The 13,954-nt window shown below is 44.5% G+C and overlaps 1 protein-coding gene across 1 annotated transcript in view; it reads left to right on the forward strand.

Annotated features, from left to right (window-relative positions):
- The first annotated feature begins 12,287 nt into the window (after positions 1-12,287).
- The window catches only part of EXT2 (exostosin glycosyltransferase 2), a 112,157-nt gene continuing 110,490 nt past the window's right edge, over positions 12,288-13,954 (forward strand). The window contains exon 1 of the mRNA XM_090032973.1: positions 12,288-12,413. The gene's annotated coding sequence lies outside the window, so the exon portion shown is untranslated. The remainder of the gene's footprint in view (positions 12,414-13,954) is intronic.

Here is a 13,954-nt window from a genome sequence, read left to right on the forward strand (position 1 = left end):
GCCCTGCCCTTCAAGAATGATGTGGACATATCTAGAAAGAGTCTGCCTGTGAACAATAGAAATGATTAGAAGTCTGGGAAGCATGACTTATGAGGAGCAGCTGAAAAGCCTTAGATGTATTTAGTCTGGAGAAGAGAAGACTGGGGGGTGGGGGGGAATTTGATAACAGTTTCCAAATACCTGATGGGTGATTATAGAGAGAATAGAGATGGGCTTTTCTCTGTGGCTGCAGGGGATGGTACTAGGAGCAATGGCCTCAATCTGCAGCAGAGGAAATTTAGGTTGGCAATTAGGAAGAACTTTCTGTGTGAAGGTGGTCAAGCACTGGAACAGGGTACCTGGAGAACTTGTGGGATCTCCATCCCTAGAAATTTTCAGAGTAGTTTGGACAAATACTTGGCTGGGATGGTTGAGTTGAGATGATCCTTTCTTGAGTAGAGGTGTGGGCTAGATGACCTTGTGAGGTCCCTTCCAGCCCTACTTTCCTACGATCAACCTTTAAGTGGACAAGTTGCATTTAGGTGCCTAAAGGGAGAGTTGGATGATGCAAAGGCCCAAATCCAACTTTAAGTCCTTTTCAGTTTTAAATACCATCTAACAAAATCTTATGTAGTTGGAATCATAGCTTGATTGTCCTCAGAAACAGAGAACATAGCTATGAAGCTGCTGTTAAAAGGGGTTTGGCAGTATGAATTCCCATTGGGTCTGATTGAACAAAAGTCTCTCTGACCTAAGAGATGCCACTGAAATGCTTGATGCTTATTGAAGACCCCCTGAAATGGCTTATACTGGTTGGTTGAAAAGAAATGGGCAATGAAGAACATTCCAGAGAAATTTGCATGTGAATAAAAGTAACTGATTTGATAGTATAATACTTTGAGAGAAAGAGATGCACTCATTAGCTTCTGTAGACTGAGCTCTGCATACGATGGAGGCTTCTTCATTCCTTTGCACCTCTCACTTCAAGGCTTTCTATATCTTCATTCCATCTTCCACCTGCTATGGGGTCTCTGTGTCTCCTGTGCTAGACACCTCAACTTCCTTCCCTGTGAAAGGTCAGTGTTCCCTTTGATTCCACCTTCCCTCAAGCCATAGGCTCAGTATGCATTCTCGAGGTCTTCATTCCCCACCCTTAACCTGTAGGCTAGAGACTTTGGGTGCCTTTTGTGTCCCTCTCCACCTTTTTTTTTTTTTTTTAACCTAGGGGTGGGTCATTTAGGATCCCATGTGCAGAGATGAGATGGCACAGGATTGTTATGCTGGAAGGTATTAATAGATGTGATCAGTCAGTTCTTTATAGAGAATTAGAATTTCGACTGAAGCTGCTGGGCGCACTAAACAGATTGACTTTTATTAGTAGATGTTTAGGATTGTGAATCCAAAAAGATGACAAAAGCCAGTAGGGAAACACAAATCGTCCGAGTGAGGGACTAACATTAGAGGGATCGGGGTGAGGAAGAGAACACAACTAGGTTACAGAAAATACAATGTTAGCTCTTGTAGAAAATACAAGGCTCTTTATCTTCTCCTTTTTCTCCTTCTGGTTTTCCAGTTTGCCTTCAAATCCAGAGGCTTCTTCTTGTTGATCCCAGAATATTACCTGGAAATGATCTGAGGCAGAGTTTAAAAGTTGCCACATTACATCTAAACAGAGAAATGCCATGAATTTTAATATAGTACCTCCCTTTGCTTGCCCAACAAAGACCTGTTTCCTTCCTTTTCTCCTTGGCTTATGCCTGTCTTCATATACAAAGATATCCTAAGTTGATGGTAAAATCTGTTTAAGCTGAAAGAGGAGAATCCTACATATTGTCTTTCATGGAAAAAACAAGATCCCAGAAACAATTTCAAGATGACAGTTTCAAGATCTGTTGCATTGCAAAGCTGTGCTTTTCTGACACACTTTCTTGGAGGCGTTAAAGGTCTTTCAGCTGACTTTTTTTATATCCCATGCTTCAGCTGTACCAGGTTCCTAAATGACTCTGTGTGTGTTGGTAGGTCTACTGAGGAAAGTGGTTTGTGAATCTTTAAATTAACAATCTAGGTAGGTCAGAAGAATGTAATTAGTTTGGAGTAGGACTGCACAGAACGTTGTATTTGTGCATTTCTAATAGACCATGCTTGCTGATGTCACTATGGGGATGAATCTCTAACCATGACTTTCTTAGCAGAATTGAGATGCCTCGTAAGCAAAATCTCTGTGGAAGAAGAACTGTCAGATTCAGAACAAAGACTTTGAGAATTTCACTGTCTTTACTAAGTTCTGTTTTCTGAACCTTTTTATTAAGATCTTGCTCCCTTGGCTCCCAAGAATGCCAAAAATAGTTGCCACGCTTAGAATATACTTTTATAAATAACTTGGTCCAACATATACGTTAAAACATTGTATTTTAATCTTTTTCTTCTGTTTTTTTGTTTTGTATTGTGAAATAACTAGCACATGAAGTAGCAACTCTTTAAGCACTGATCTTCAAGTAATGTCAGATTGCGGCTAATTCCCTGCGGGTACTTCTACACATGCAGTTAACACAAATGAATAAACTCTGGCATAATTCACACCAGAGTTTATTGCTCCTAGGCACCACATTTACACATGCACCTGAGATTGCAGCACATTGAGCTGGGTCAAAGCAGCCCTGGCTGGCAGAGGGCCTAGGTAAACATGCTGCAAAGGGGCTGGCTGGGGCACAAGGTGCTCCAGTGTGGGGCTAATCAGCAGGCAGCCCCTGCACTGAAGCATCCTCATGCCCCAGCCAGCCCCGTCAGCATCTACATGTGTGTTGTGGCATGCAAATGGTGCTGCCTCAGGATAGTACTTGTGTTTACAAATACTAATCTATGGGTGTGTTTATTAGTTTACTGCAGCCTAATAGGGCCACAAATGTAGCCACAGAGACTTTACTGTGGAGCTAATTAGGCAACTGCGATACATGTCTCATGTAGATGCGCCCTGTAACTCAAGAACAGCAGATGTAGTGCCTAGTTTTAAAAATGGGAAAATGAGCTAGGTAATTACAGACATTAGTTTGACTTCAGCATGTTCAAGGTTTTAGAGTATATATTGAATAATCAAGGACATGACGGCAAACAGAACAGGACAAAATGTAAAATAGATTTATCAAGGAAGATCATATTGGACTATTTCTAATGTCTTGTGTTCTTAAAGAAGGACATTGCAGTGGACCTAATCTATCTAGATTTAAGCAAACCTTGAAAATGAGCCACATAGGAAACTTAATCAAAAAAGAGAGTATGGGTATTGATCATAGAGGTGACTAAGGGATTGGCTAAAGGGAAACAATAATGAGTTTTGTTCAATGCAGAGTTATCAGACTGAAGTGCACTTCTGTGTAGTGGTCCTTAGAGGTCAGTCCGGTGCCCCATGTTTTAACCTCTTCATTAGTGATCTTGGTACAGGAACTGGATGTGTGGTTTAGAAATCTGCAGATGACACAAAACTCTGGCATATTGTCAGTGTGGAGGAAGCTGAATTATTATAATAGAAGGGTGAGATAACTTTGTGAAGTATTAAAAATGGTGTGACCTGCAAAGTCATGCACTTAGGAACTAATAAGGCTTTGGCTAAAAGATAAAAGATGCACTGGAGACAACCAAGAAAGACTTGGATGTATTGCTTCATCCTAAAATCAACGTGACCTGGCTGCTGTGGAAAAAGGTAATAAGATTCTATAGAGTATTAAGCTGGTTGTATCCAGTAGAGGCAGATAGTGGTACTAGTACCACTGTATCAGGTCTTGGGAAGACTCTGTTTAGAATTCTAGTGATTATTTATGGTAAAGATTAATTTAAATTGGAGAAGGTTCAAAGCAGGGCTACTAAGATGTGTAAAGGAATGGAGAATCTTTGAGATGAGATTGGCTTGTTTAGTTTAGCCAAAAAAAGGGATTGAGAGGGAATATATATGCATGGTTGGGGTGACAATTGTGGAGAAAGGGAGCGTTTTAGGCTAAAGAACACTTCTGGCATAAGAACCTTATGGCTGCAAACTAGTTAGATTGGAAATTAGGAGATCTCTAACTGGTAGAGAAGAGACATTCCAGGATGGTCCTTCAAGCAAAGTAGTAGAGGCCAAGAACCTGAAATGTTTCAAACTGGAGCTTGGAGTTTATTAACAATCTTCATGCTCTTTCATATGGCTAAGGCAAGCAACAGCAGAGAATGTGTAGGTTAATTAAAGTTGTATGTTGAGGTTTGATAGCCAGTTGATGACATCTAGGCCAGCTAAGTGGATTGCATCAATCCCTCCATGATATGCAAGTTCAGGGCAGGAGTTTGCAATGTGGCTTATTGACTGCACCTCACTGCAAGTTCATATGCAGTTCGGTGAATGATTCTGTGATAGGATTGTGGTGATTTTGGCTATATGCATGCATGTGATATATGGGAGTCAAATATTTGCAATCCCTATGTTACGGCTGAGTGGTAGCTCTTTGTAGGAGAAATCTGGTAATTCCTTGCTTCAGGGCTACATTTGATTATCCGTAGGATCCAGGAAGACATTTTTGACTGGGGTGTGTTGGTCTCCTGCTGGCGCTTAGAATCCTGCCATGTACCTAGGGAGAGGGTCTTTCTCTTTCACTCAGAGTCAAGCCAGTCACCCAGACTTGGAATTAGGAAGGTTTTTTTTACATCATATCTGCAAGGACTTGGAGTTCAGGGGGAGTTGCCTTCGTCTGTAGCATGGAGCATCACTGCCTTGCCTGCTTTTTATCTGTAGTGCATTGTAGGGTGTTTTTGGTTTTGTTTTTATGACAAGTTTTGTGGTTGTGTGCAAGGACATGGTATAGTTGATTTTGGGGCTCTTGTTTGCTTTCAGGGCACTGGACTCAATTGCCTTAGAGCTCAATGTGTATTACATATATTCCACAAAGCTCAGATCTGTGACCTGAATAAGAATTGTTACCATTTCCATTGATTTTTTTTATTCTTTCAGGAATAAGATTCTAAACACTAGTGCCCTGGCCAAATTTCAACTGAGGTAATTATAATTGCTCTCTTACAATTTATTCAGCAGCTTGTTAGACAAGGGTCAGGCACAGGCATTCTGCTTTTACCAGTATAAGTGATCAGAAACCAATCTATACCTGTAACAGAACAGAAGGTTGGCATGCAGAACTGGTCTATACCTGTGACAGAACAGAAGTTTGACACATGTAGACTGGTTTAAAAATGGTGGAACCCAGTCGCTGCCAAAGAGCAAATGCGTGTTCTGTTCACTACCTATCTAAACTATGACATTTACAGAAAACCATGTAACTTAGATTGATTTCCCCCCTCAAGACTTTTCAAATGTCTGGGCCTAGCCAAGATGTTTCCCCTCTCCCTCCACCAACTGGTGTATGTAATTAGTGGGGCAGAATGGTGCTTACATTCCACCAGAGAGATGGCTGCATTCAGAGGGCAAGGGTGTGGGGAGGAGAGTAAAAATCCCGGCTCGGATGGGCTATATGAATTGCAATTCATGCATTTGTTCAGGTACAAATTGGGCAACTGCACACACACATGCATTATTATGCAAACACTTTTGTAGACGGCTTTTTTGGTCACTTCGAAGTGATTCAGATCATGTTATGATGAACATCACAGGTACTATAAACTGCAGATATAAGTAAAAACCATGTTACAATTGGAAAGAATAACAAGTATACTTGCATTGCAATAAGTAGCATTTAATTTGTTGCAGATTATTTAAAATGCTAGCAATTGACCAATGCCTAGCTCCCAGATTATCTGCAGCCAACTACCTCTGATAGTTTAAAAATAATCTACTTTTTGTCCTTAGCTTGCCAGGGACAGTTATTTTTAGTAAGAACCCAGTCAACCTTATCAAAATTAAGCATCAAAAATAGTCTGGAAAAACACTGTGAGGAAATGCTATTTTTAGCTGCTCTGTCTAGTCCCTGCCCTTACTCACCAAATTCTGACTGCATAGCGCATGCTACAAACGTTTAGTTATTCTAGGCAGATCCTTGTCGTGACCATTTTTTTTCCCTGAGCACCTGAAAGCACAAAGTACTCAATTGATTATAGATTACCATAATACTCCTGCAACTGTGACAGCTGCCCTTCATCCAAGTGCTTTGATGTGGGGGGGAGAACATAGTGTGACAGAGAGCTTGTATCAGTGTTTATATTACAATGTTGTATATATTTTATATATATTATTTTGAAGGTGAAAGCTTGCCTGCATGAGCTGTCTAGTTTCTCATGTCTTTTAACAAGTACTGTCAGCAACTGAGCTCTGAAGCTCAATACTTTTGTTTTTCTCTCCCCTTACACCAGCTGGAGCCATAGGGATATAATTATCCAAAAATATAGACTGTGGTGACTTCTCACAGTCAATTACTTACCAGCAGAAGTGGAGACATGTGATATATTTGTTCAGGAGCAAAGTACCATGCATTTGGCTACTGGGGAGAGTTACATTGATTGTGAAAGTGAATGGGTTCATTACAAGCATAGCTGACATATATGACACCATAATTTTGTTGCAATATAGAAACTGAAACAGAGGGTCAGATCAATTATCTAAACTATCAGTGATGATACCCTGCCTTGTAAACCAGAATAAAGCTATTTTTGACTAGTTGAGTATTCCATCTCTGCTAGTGGCCAATGTCAGATGCTTCAAAGGGAAACATATCCCACATACAAAACAAGGGTTTATGTCATAGGGCTGGAAGGAAGTGGAAGGGATGGCTATAGGATGTTAGTGCAAATCGTCTTCATCTTAGAACAGACTGTCACGCAACTGCACCTACCAGGCAATATCTCAGAATGACACACAATAAGTGCACCATGTATGTGGATCTCCACATGATGTAGATCACAAGGCATGCTGAAATGACTAGAGAACCATAAGCAGGATTAACGGTGGTTGTTTTCCTTCCTGAATAATCAGTGATTTCAACTAAATCTGTTCACCCATAACAGGTAAGGGGAGGTGTGTACAGAAAAAGGTGAATGCATACTATGATGCTAAAGATCTGTGAATTGAAGTCTCTAATGCATGAATTCAAAGCAACCACCCCCCAGGCCCAAGAGAGAAGAGAGAGGTAAAACTCCAGTCTCCCACATACATTTTATAAAAACTCGATGCCTGTCAGCCAAATGTTGATGCCTGTTTGGCAACCCAGAGTCTAAAAATAAAATGCTGCAGACCTGTCTCGTTCAGCTGTGTCACTAGAATACAAACATACTCCCCTGCTGTTTCAAGGAAATCTCCACTGAAAGAGATAGTTACATGCTCCTTGTCATTTCTAAATAGATGAGACAAAGCCTCTTGCATTTATTTCATTGAATGGCTGACAATTTGCAAAGCTCTTTCTCCTGCTGTAAAACATACCAAATTTTCCTACTAGACTGTAGCTATCATTAAGCTTCCTTAAATATTTCAGCTACAATTGATTTGATGCACTTGCTTCTCCCTAGAAGAGCAGAGACAGAGAATGTCCTCTGGGCACTGTGTGGGCTGGAGCATGCAGTGCTCAGCAGCCCTAAGCCTCCCACCTCTGCTGGCTGGACATGGACTAGCCAGTGTCCTTGCCATATGACCCAGTGCTCCCCTTTAGGGCTCAGTCATATCTAGTCACTGTTCACATAGATGAGTCTCTGTGGTCACCCAGATCACCACATTCATGCCAGCAGTCTTAGTCCATGAATGGCACCCCTTCCCATTCATAAAAGTGGCAATGGTCTATTCAGAAAGTCTACCACTTTCTTTCAATTTTTAATGCAACTGAGCCCAAAAGAAATGCCTGCTTCTGATTAATGGGAAAGAAAAATAGCAAGTGGACACAGAAGGTTTAAAAACAAAACTGTTGTGCCTCAACAAAATTTTAAAACCTGTGTTAGTGACAGAAAAATCCAGACGTACAAGCTCCTGAGAACTGTGCTTTCAGATTCTACTGCCGTTTGCCACTTTGAGACAGTGAAAGCAGGCAAAGGGGAAAGAAGGGTGTGGGGTGGGGAGAAAACGCATATTATGTCACCTCTTTGGTGACAGGAAAAGAACAGAGATGGCTGTGGACAGAACATTTCTCCTATGCTTTTTTCACATCAAAGCATGCAAAGGCTGTGTGCACGTGAGAGGCAGGCTTTGCAGAAGGCAGCTGTGCTGTTGCAGGGCAGAGCTGAGGTGAAAGGAGGTAAATCCTTTGCCATTAAGGCATCACACTTCCTGTGCAAGAGAGAGAATCCCTGCTGAACAGGATCAAACATTGGCACTTTTCTCCTTTGAAGGCACAAGCAACACTGCAGCAGTCCTGAAATAGCATGTGAAGTCAGAGTGAATGAAAACAGATACAATAAAAGCAGGGTAGAGGATAAAAATATCCTCTATACTTCTGGGGGCAGGAGACTAAGGCTGTTAGATACCAAGGTCATAAAGTAATTTTAAACATTTGGGAAACTTAGAGAGGACCAAATCCTTTCTCCTATAGAGCATGTCCAATGTCAGCTTAATCAGCAAGCTGGCGCTCGTTCTGGCATGGAGGAAGTGCCCACATGGGGCAGAGCTGGTAAAAGGTCATGTCAGGGGACATGACGAGTGAGGGTGTGGCGAGTGAGGCTGCTTTTGAGATCCCTGGCTGACAAAAATGCCCTTCAAGAACTGTTATCAGACAAGGAAACTTAGAGCCTCTAATTGTCTTTAAGCCCAGAAGCTGTTCGTATCTGCCTGTACGTTCATGGATGGTGGGAAAGTGTTTTTTGTTCTTGTCGCAGCCACTGTAGATTAAGCTCAGCTGCTTTGTGAGACCAGCTCAGAGCGATAAAGTACATTACTGCAGTATGTGAGGGTTCTGCATCATTAATGAGTAAGTCTGGTGTTTCATTTTCCCAACCCTCACCAGGCAAATGCAGCCCAATTACATTTTAGTGCCTTGTGACTGGCTCTAACCAGGGTTTTTCTCCAAAGAGAGATTTCTTGAACATGTGGACTCCTCCATAGTACTTTTTAGCATGACCCTGTGGACACAGCCTTGGTAGAAAATAAACTGCCAGCATCAGGAGTCACAGTTTGCAGTGCTCTTGGGTATTTGGGGGAAGGGCTCTTTTATCTTCCACTACAGTGCTGTGATCCAGCGGGATGGGAAGCAGCATTACCTAAGAAAACACCTAATGTTAGTAGGAAATTCCCAGCTTGGCTTGGTCTACCTGTGACTGTGAAAACCAACCAGCCCAGCAACTAAAAAATTAACAAACACTAGCAAAAGGTAAATAAATGGTGAGGGAAGCTAAATCTGATCCATTCATTTTTGAGGGAGTGTTTCTGGTACCACTCTGCTGCAGTGGATTTAAAGCAGAGGTTAGGGCAAAGAACATCTGTAGATGGGCAGAGCAAATGGACACATAGTGCATCTGCCATCATCTTTAATCAGAGATGACACAAGGCCAAGTTCATGGCATTGACACCCACTCACTTCAGCTGAGATGTTCCACTTAAGTCATGGCTTATTTAACTGTTGATCTCTGCACTTTTGAAAAACACCTCCATTTTTTTTTAATGGGTATTTTCTATTTTGACCATTGCTGCCTCCACATTTATTAACAGTCCCTGTAACCACAATCCTTTCCCTCATCAGGCCTCTACATGTACACATTTGATTTTATACATATACATTTTAAAAGAGGGTTTTTAATTTTTAACTGCACTTTAATTGGGCTTTAACTGTGCTGTGTTACCCCAAAACAAAGTTTTCAGAAGGCATGTCCAGTTTAGGTTCTCATGTGGCACCTATTACTGTTACATCTCCGTGCCTTTAAATCAGTGGTTCTCAACCATTTTTGTACCAGGACCCATTTGTAAACATCGGTGGCCAATCCCACCCCAGTGCCTCTCACTCCTGCCCCCTGCCTCCAGGCTCCAATCTCCCCACCGTGTGGGGCATGAGGGGCCCCAAGCAGCCTGTCACAGGCTGGAGCTCTGATAGCTTGCAAGGGAAAAACCACAGTTTCCCCTGTTTTTCTCTTTCTTTAAAGCAGAATCTGTTTTGAAAGTTTCTTGATCCATTTTTAAAGTTTGTTCATGACTCTTTCAAACAAGGTTTTTCAACCTTGTGACCCACAGGTTGAGAAACATTGCTTTAAATGACAAATGGATAACATGGTAACACTTCTTTTGTTTAGCAGTTCCAATCTAGGCAGTTTTAGTCATACCCATCACTATGGGTTCTCAGCACCAATGCAGGCAAGTTAAACAGAGTGACAGTTTTTAAGTACTGGCGGCAGTGTGTCTGACTGAGAGCTCAGGTAAGAAGCCCACTGCCCATGTTCAATCCCCCTTTCAGTGGGAGTTCTTGTGGCTTTTCTATTTTCTTAGCCTCCTTTCCCCCTTTGATGTTTCAGTCTTGAATTAACAAAGAATTTCATTTAATTCCTTTTGCTCCAGGACAGCCCTCTTCACTCTTGTCTTATGGCAGGCTACTCCAACCATGCAAAGCTTCCAACCTAAAAGAAAAACAAACAGCCTGCTTATAAGCACTGCATATTTGCAGACCCCACAGCCCTTCCCACTCCCCAGCCACTGACCTCTTGCTGCCTCACGATGACATTTCCTCTTACAGGGTATGTGGTATATTTGCAAATGGGTGCTGCTTTGACTGATCGTATTCATGGATACAGGGAAAACAGCTTCTTTGAAATCTATGTGTAGGAAACAGCAGAGGCTACAGCAAAGGCTAGCAACCTGTGCTTGGGAGACAGAAAGTAGAGTATGATGATTAGACAGGTGCAGAAATTGTCCCCAGCCTTCACAAAGACAATGATGACGAAGATCTGCTTGGCTTCTTGCACTGCTGGAGGGAAAAGGGGGGGGATGGGAAATTTCAAACAGGGGCAGCAAGGGAGGACACCAAGGCAGATGCACAGATGGGGGAGGGGAGGAGGAGGGGAGAGTGTCCAAAGGAGGTGGCTGAATCACTTTCAGTTAGTAGTGCACAGTGAGGTCACACTAACAATCCAGCAGAAACACCCAGTGCATAATGCAGTCCTTTTTAGTTAGTAAATAGAAAGGGCCAGCAGCTTCCTACTCCTTACAGCTCTTTCTCCAGATTTGGTTGGATATTCAACCTAGGGACTTTGATATTGGAGAGAAGGGTGATATGATACGATGTCACAAAGTTAAGGTTACTGCTGCAGGGCACACAGGACAGCAGTGCTTGCAAGTCCTTTATTCAGCTCTGCAAAGGCCATGTTGCCAGCTGTTTGTCAGCCTGCTTCAAAGGCAGGAAGATTTCAAGTTTGCTGGAGCTGAAAGGCAGCGGGGGATGCTGTTATAAAAAGAAATTGAGGAGATCCTTCTTTCTCCATCAGCTTCTATTTAGCAAGGAATAAGGACACTGAAGGGGAGCTAAGTGCAAATGTATGATCGAAACAGGGAAGGCAGCACCTGGGGAAACTTAATACACATTACATTCAATAAAACAAAAATCCCTGAAATCCCCTTTCAAGCCTAATTGCAGGGTGAAGACACACTGGGGAGGGGGTAGTTTGTGTGGAACACACCTGAACAGATGCTGCCAATGCTGTGTATGTTTTGTGTGGAGGGCTTCAGTACCTGGACCTGCTAGCCTGGCACATTAAACAGAAAAAAGCTGCTTCAGATTAAGGAAACCTCCCTTGCATGGTATTTTTTCCCTTGACATTTGAGCACTTCGGTGTGTAAGTGGAAGAAACTGAGGAGACCTGGGGGAATCTCCAATACTTTGAGCTTCGTCATTGGTTAGTTCCTTTGCTTTCTTGCTCTCTCAGTCAGTAGCAGATCAATGAGGAAATAACTGCGGGATCCAAATACCAATAAAGGAAAGAATCCTCTTTGTAAAAGACAGTAGTGTTCCCAGAGGGGGAGGAATCCCATGGGAAAAGAACATTGGCAACCTGTCGCTATATATTAGTGATGATTAAAATGAAACACCACTAATATGTACATATTTATACACACACTTATATATGTGTGGGGTTTCATTTAATTATCACTAATATATATACACACACACATATACATACATCTTTATACATACGTAGATATACACATACACACACACACACACATATATATAGATGTATATTTGTGGTGGTTCATTCTAATCACCCGGGGCCGGCTGGGCAGAGCCAGTAGCTTCCCACCCACTCCCGCAGTGCCGCAGGAGCCAGGCTGCAGTGAGCGCCTCTGGCCACTGGGGGAGCTCTCCACGAGGACACTTTCGGAGCCGGACTCGGCTGCAGCGAGGCCTCCCAGGCGCTGGGGGCTGTTGCATCGCCGGCCGGCCGGCCTGCAGAGCGGCGCGGGGCGCATGCGCGCGGGCGCTGCCAGGCCGGGCGCCCGTCCGCCGAGGGCTGCTGGCTGGGTTGCGCGGCTCGGAGCGGCCGGGGGCTGCGCTGCTGCGGGCGGGGTGAGCCGGGCTCGAGTCCCCGCGCGGCGCGAACGTGTGTCCGCTTGTTGGCGGGTCGCGCTAGCGCGCGTTCTGCCCTCGTTCGCGCGTGGGTGCCCGGGGTGGGGCAAAGCGTGCCTGGCCGCCGTGCCCTTGGGGCGGGTGAAGGGGCCGGCGGGTCTCAGCCGCCCTCGCCCTCGGTTTGTGGACCAGGGGAGACTCCGAGGCGAGGGACAGACGTTGCATTTGCTCTGGGGCACAGCTCCCCCGGGTTTGGTGCGGGCACACGTCACCCTCCCAACTGGGGTTTACCAGTCTGCATTCTCGGGAGAGGATTGATTTAATCCTCTTCTTGTTCTGGAGCAGCCCTGGGATGACGAGGCTGAACACCCAGCTGCGCCCGCTGGCACTGGGGAGAGTGGCGTCTCCCAAGAGAAACCGAATGACTTATTTGGATGCTTCCCTCCCATTGACCTGGTGATGCCGTCCCGGGACAGCGGTTCAGATATCCTGAGATAAACTGTTGGCACTTCTTGTCCTTTTTAAAGGATGTGTTCCCCCAGGATGACACATGACAGAGCAATTGCACTTTCTCCCAGGAGAAAATGGTTTATGCCAGGACAGACGTGTGGCACCTGTTGTTAGTCACAGAGGCAGCATCCAGATGAGCGCGGCTGCGCAGTACGTGGCGCCATAGACGGGTCTGAAAGAGGCTGTCACACCCAAGGCGGGTCTGCAGTGCCACACGCTGCTACCTTGCATGGGGTGGGGGTTGGGGGGAGTGTCTTTTGACGCTGGGAGATCCTGGAGTTAAAAAAGACAAACTCGTGCCAAGTGAAAAGCGGGGTGGTGCATGTGGCAGCAGCAAATGCCACCCCAAACTGGAGCCTGGTTGGCTGGAGCCACACTGGCTGCTGGCCAGGCCCCCAGGTGCAGGAGCGCTGCAGCTGCAGCTCCCCCAGGACCCCAGGTAAGGCTGTTGGGGCCATCATAGTTGCTGGCCCCAGCCTTCCCTACCTCACCTGGCGAAACCTCCCCTACGCCACATGGTACATGGTGGTGCAGGGGTTCCCCCTGAGACAAGTATCAGCAGCACAAGGTGTGTCAATGCTGCTTGTCCTGGGGAAACAAATGTCCGTGCTTGTGTGGACGCGGCCAGAGAGGTTCTTGTAATGCAAAGAGCTCAGAGAGACCATAGCCAGCCATGGATTCATGTTGCAAATTGTTGGGTTTCTCTTATGACTTGTGGATAGGTATTTGCCCACCTCGCTGTGCTCATGTTGCGTGGAGGATCTTGCAACTCCCTGGTTAAGAGTCACTGCAGTAGGCAGTTGCAGTTAATGTGTGGTTGACAGGGGCAGAGTTAGGGGCTGGCCTCTGAGAGCTGGGGGCTGCACTCGACTGCCTTGGAGTCCTGTGTCTCGCTGTGGACAGAGGGGCTGAAAGATGCTGTCGTACCCAAGTGGGTTCTTTACTTAGCCAGCATGCAGTTGTGCAACGTGATGTCAGTAGTAGGAAAAAGTGGTGTTGTAGCTGTGACGGTCCAGAAATTATGCGAGATA

This window comes from Crocodylus siamensis, chromosome 2, assembly GCF_052110815.1.
Source record: "Crocodylus siamensis isolate JL-2025a chromosome 2, ASM5211081v1, whole genome shotgun sequence".
NCBI lineage: Eukaryota > Metazoa > Chordata > Crocodylia > Crocodylidae > Crocodylus > Crocodylus siamensis.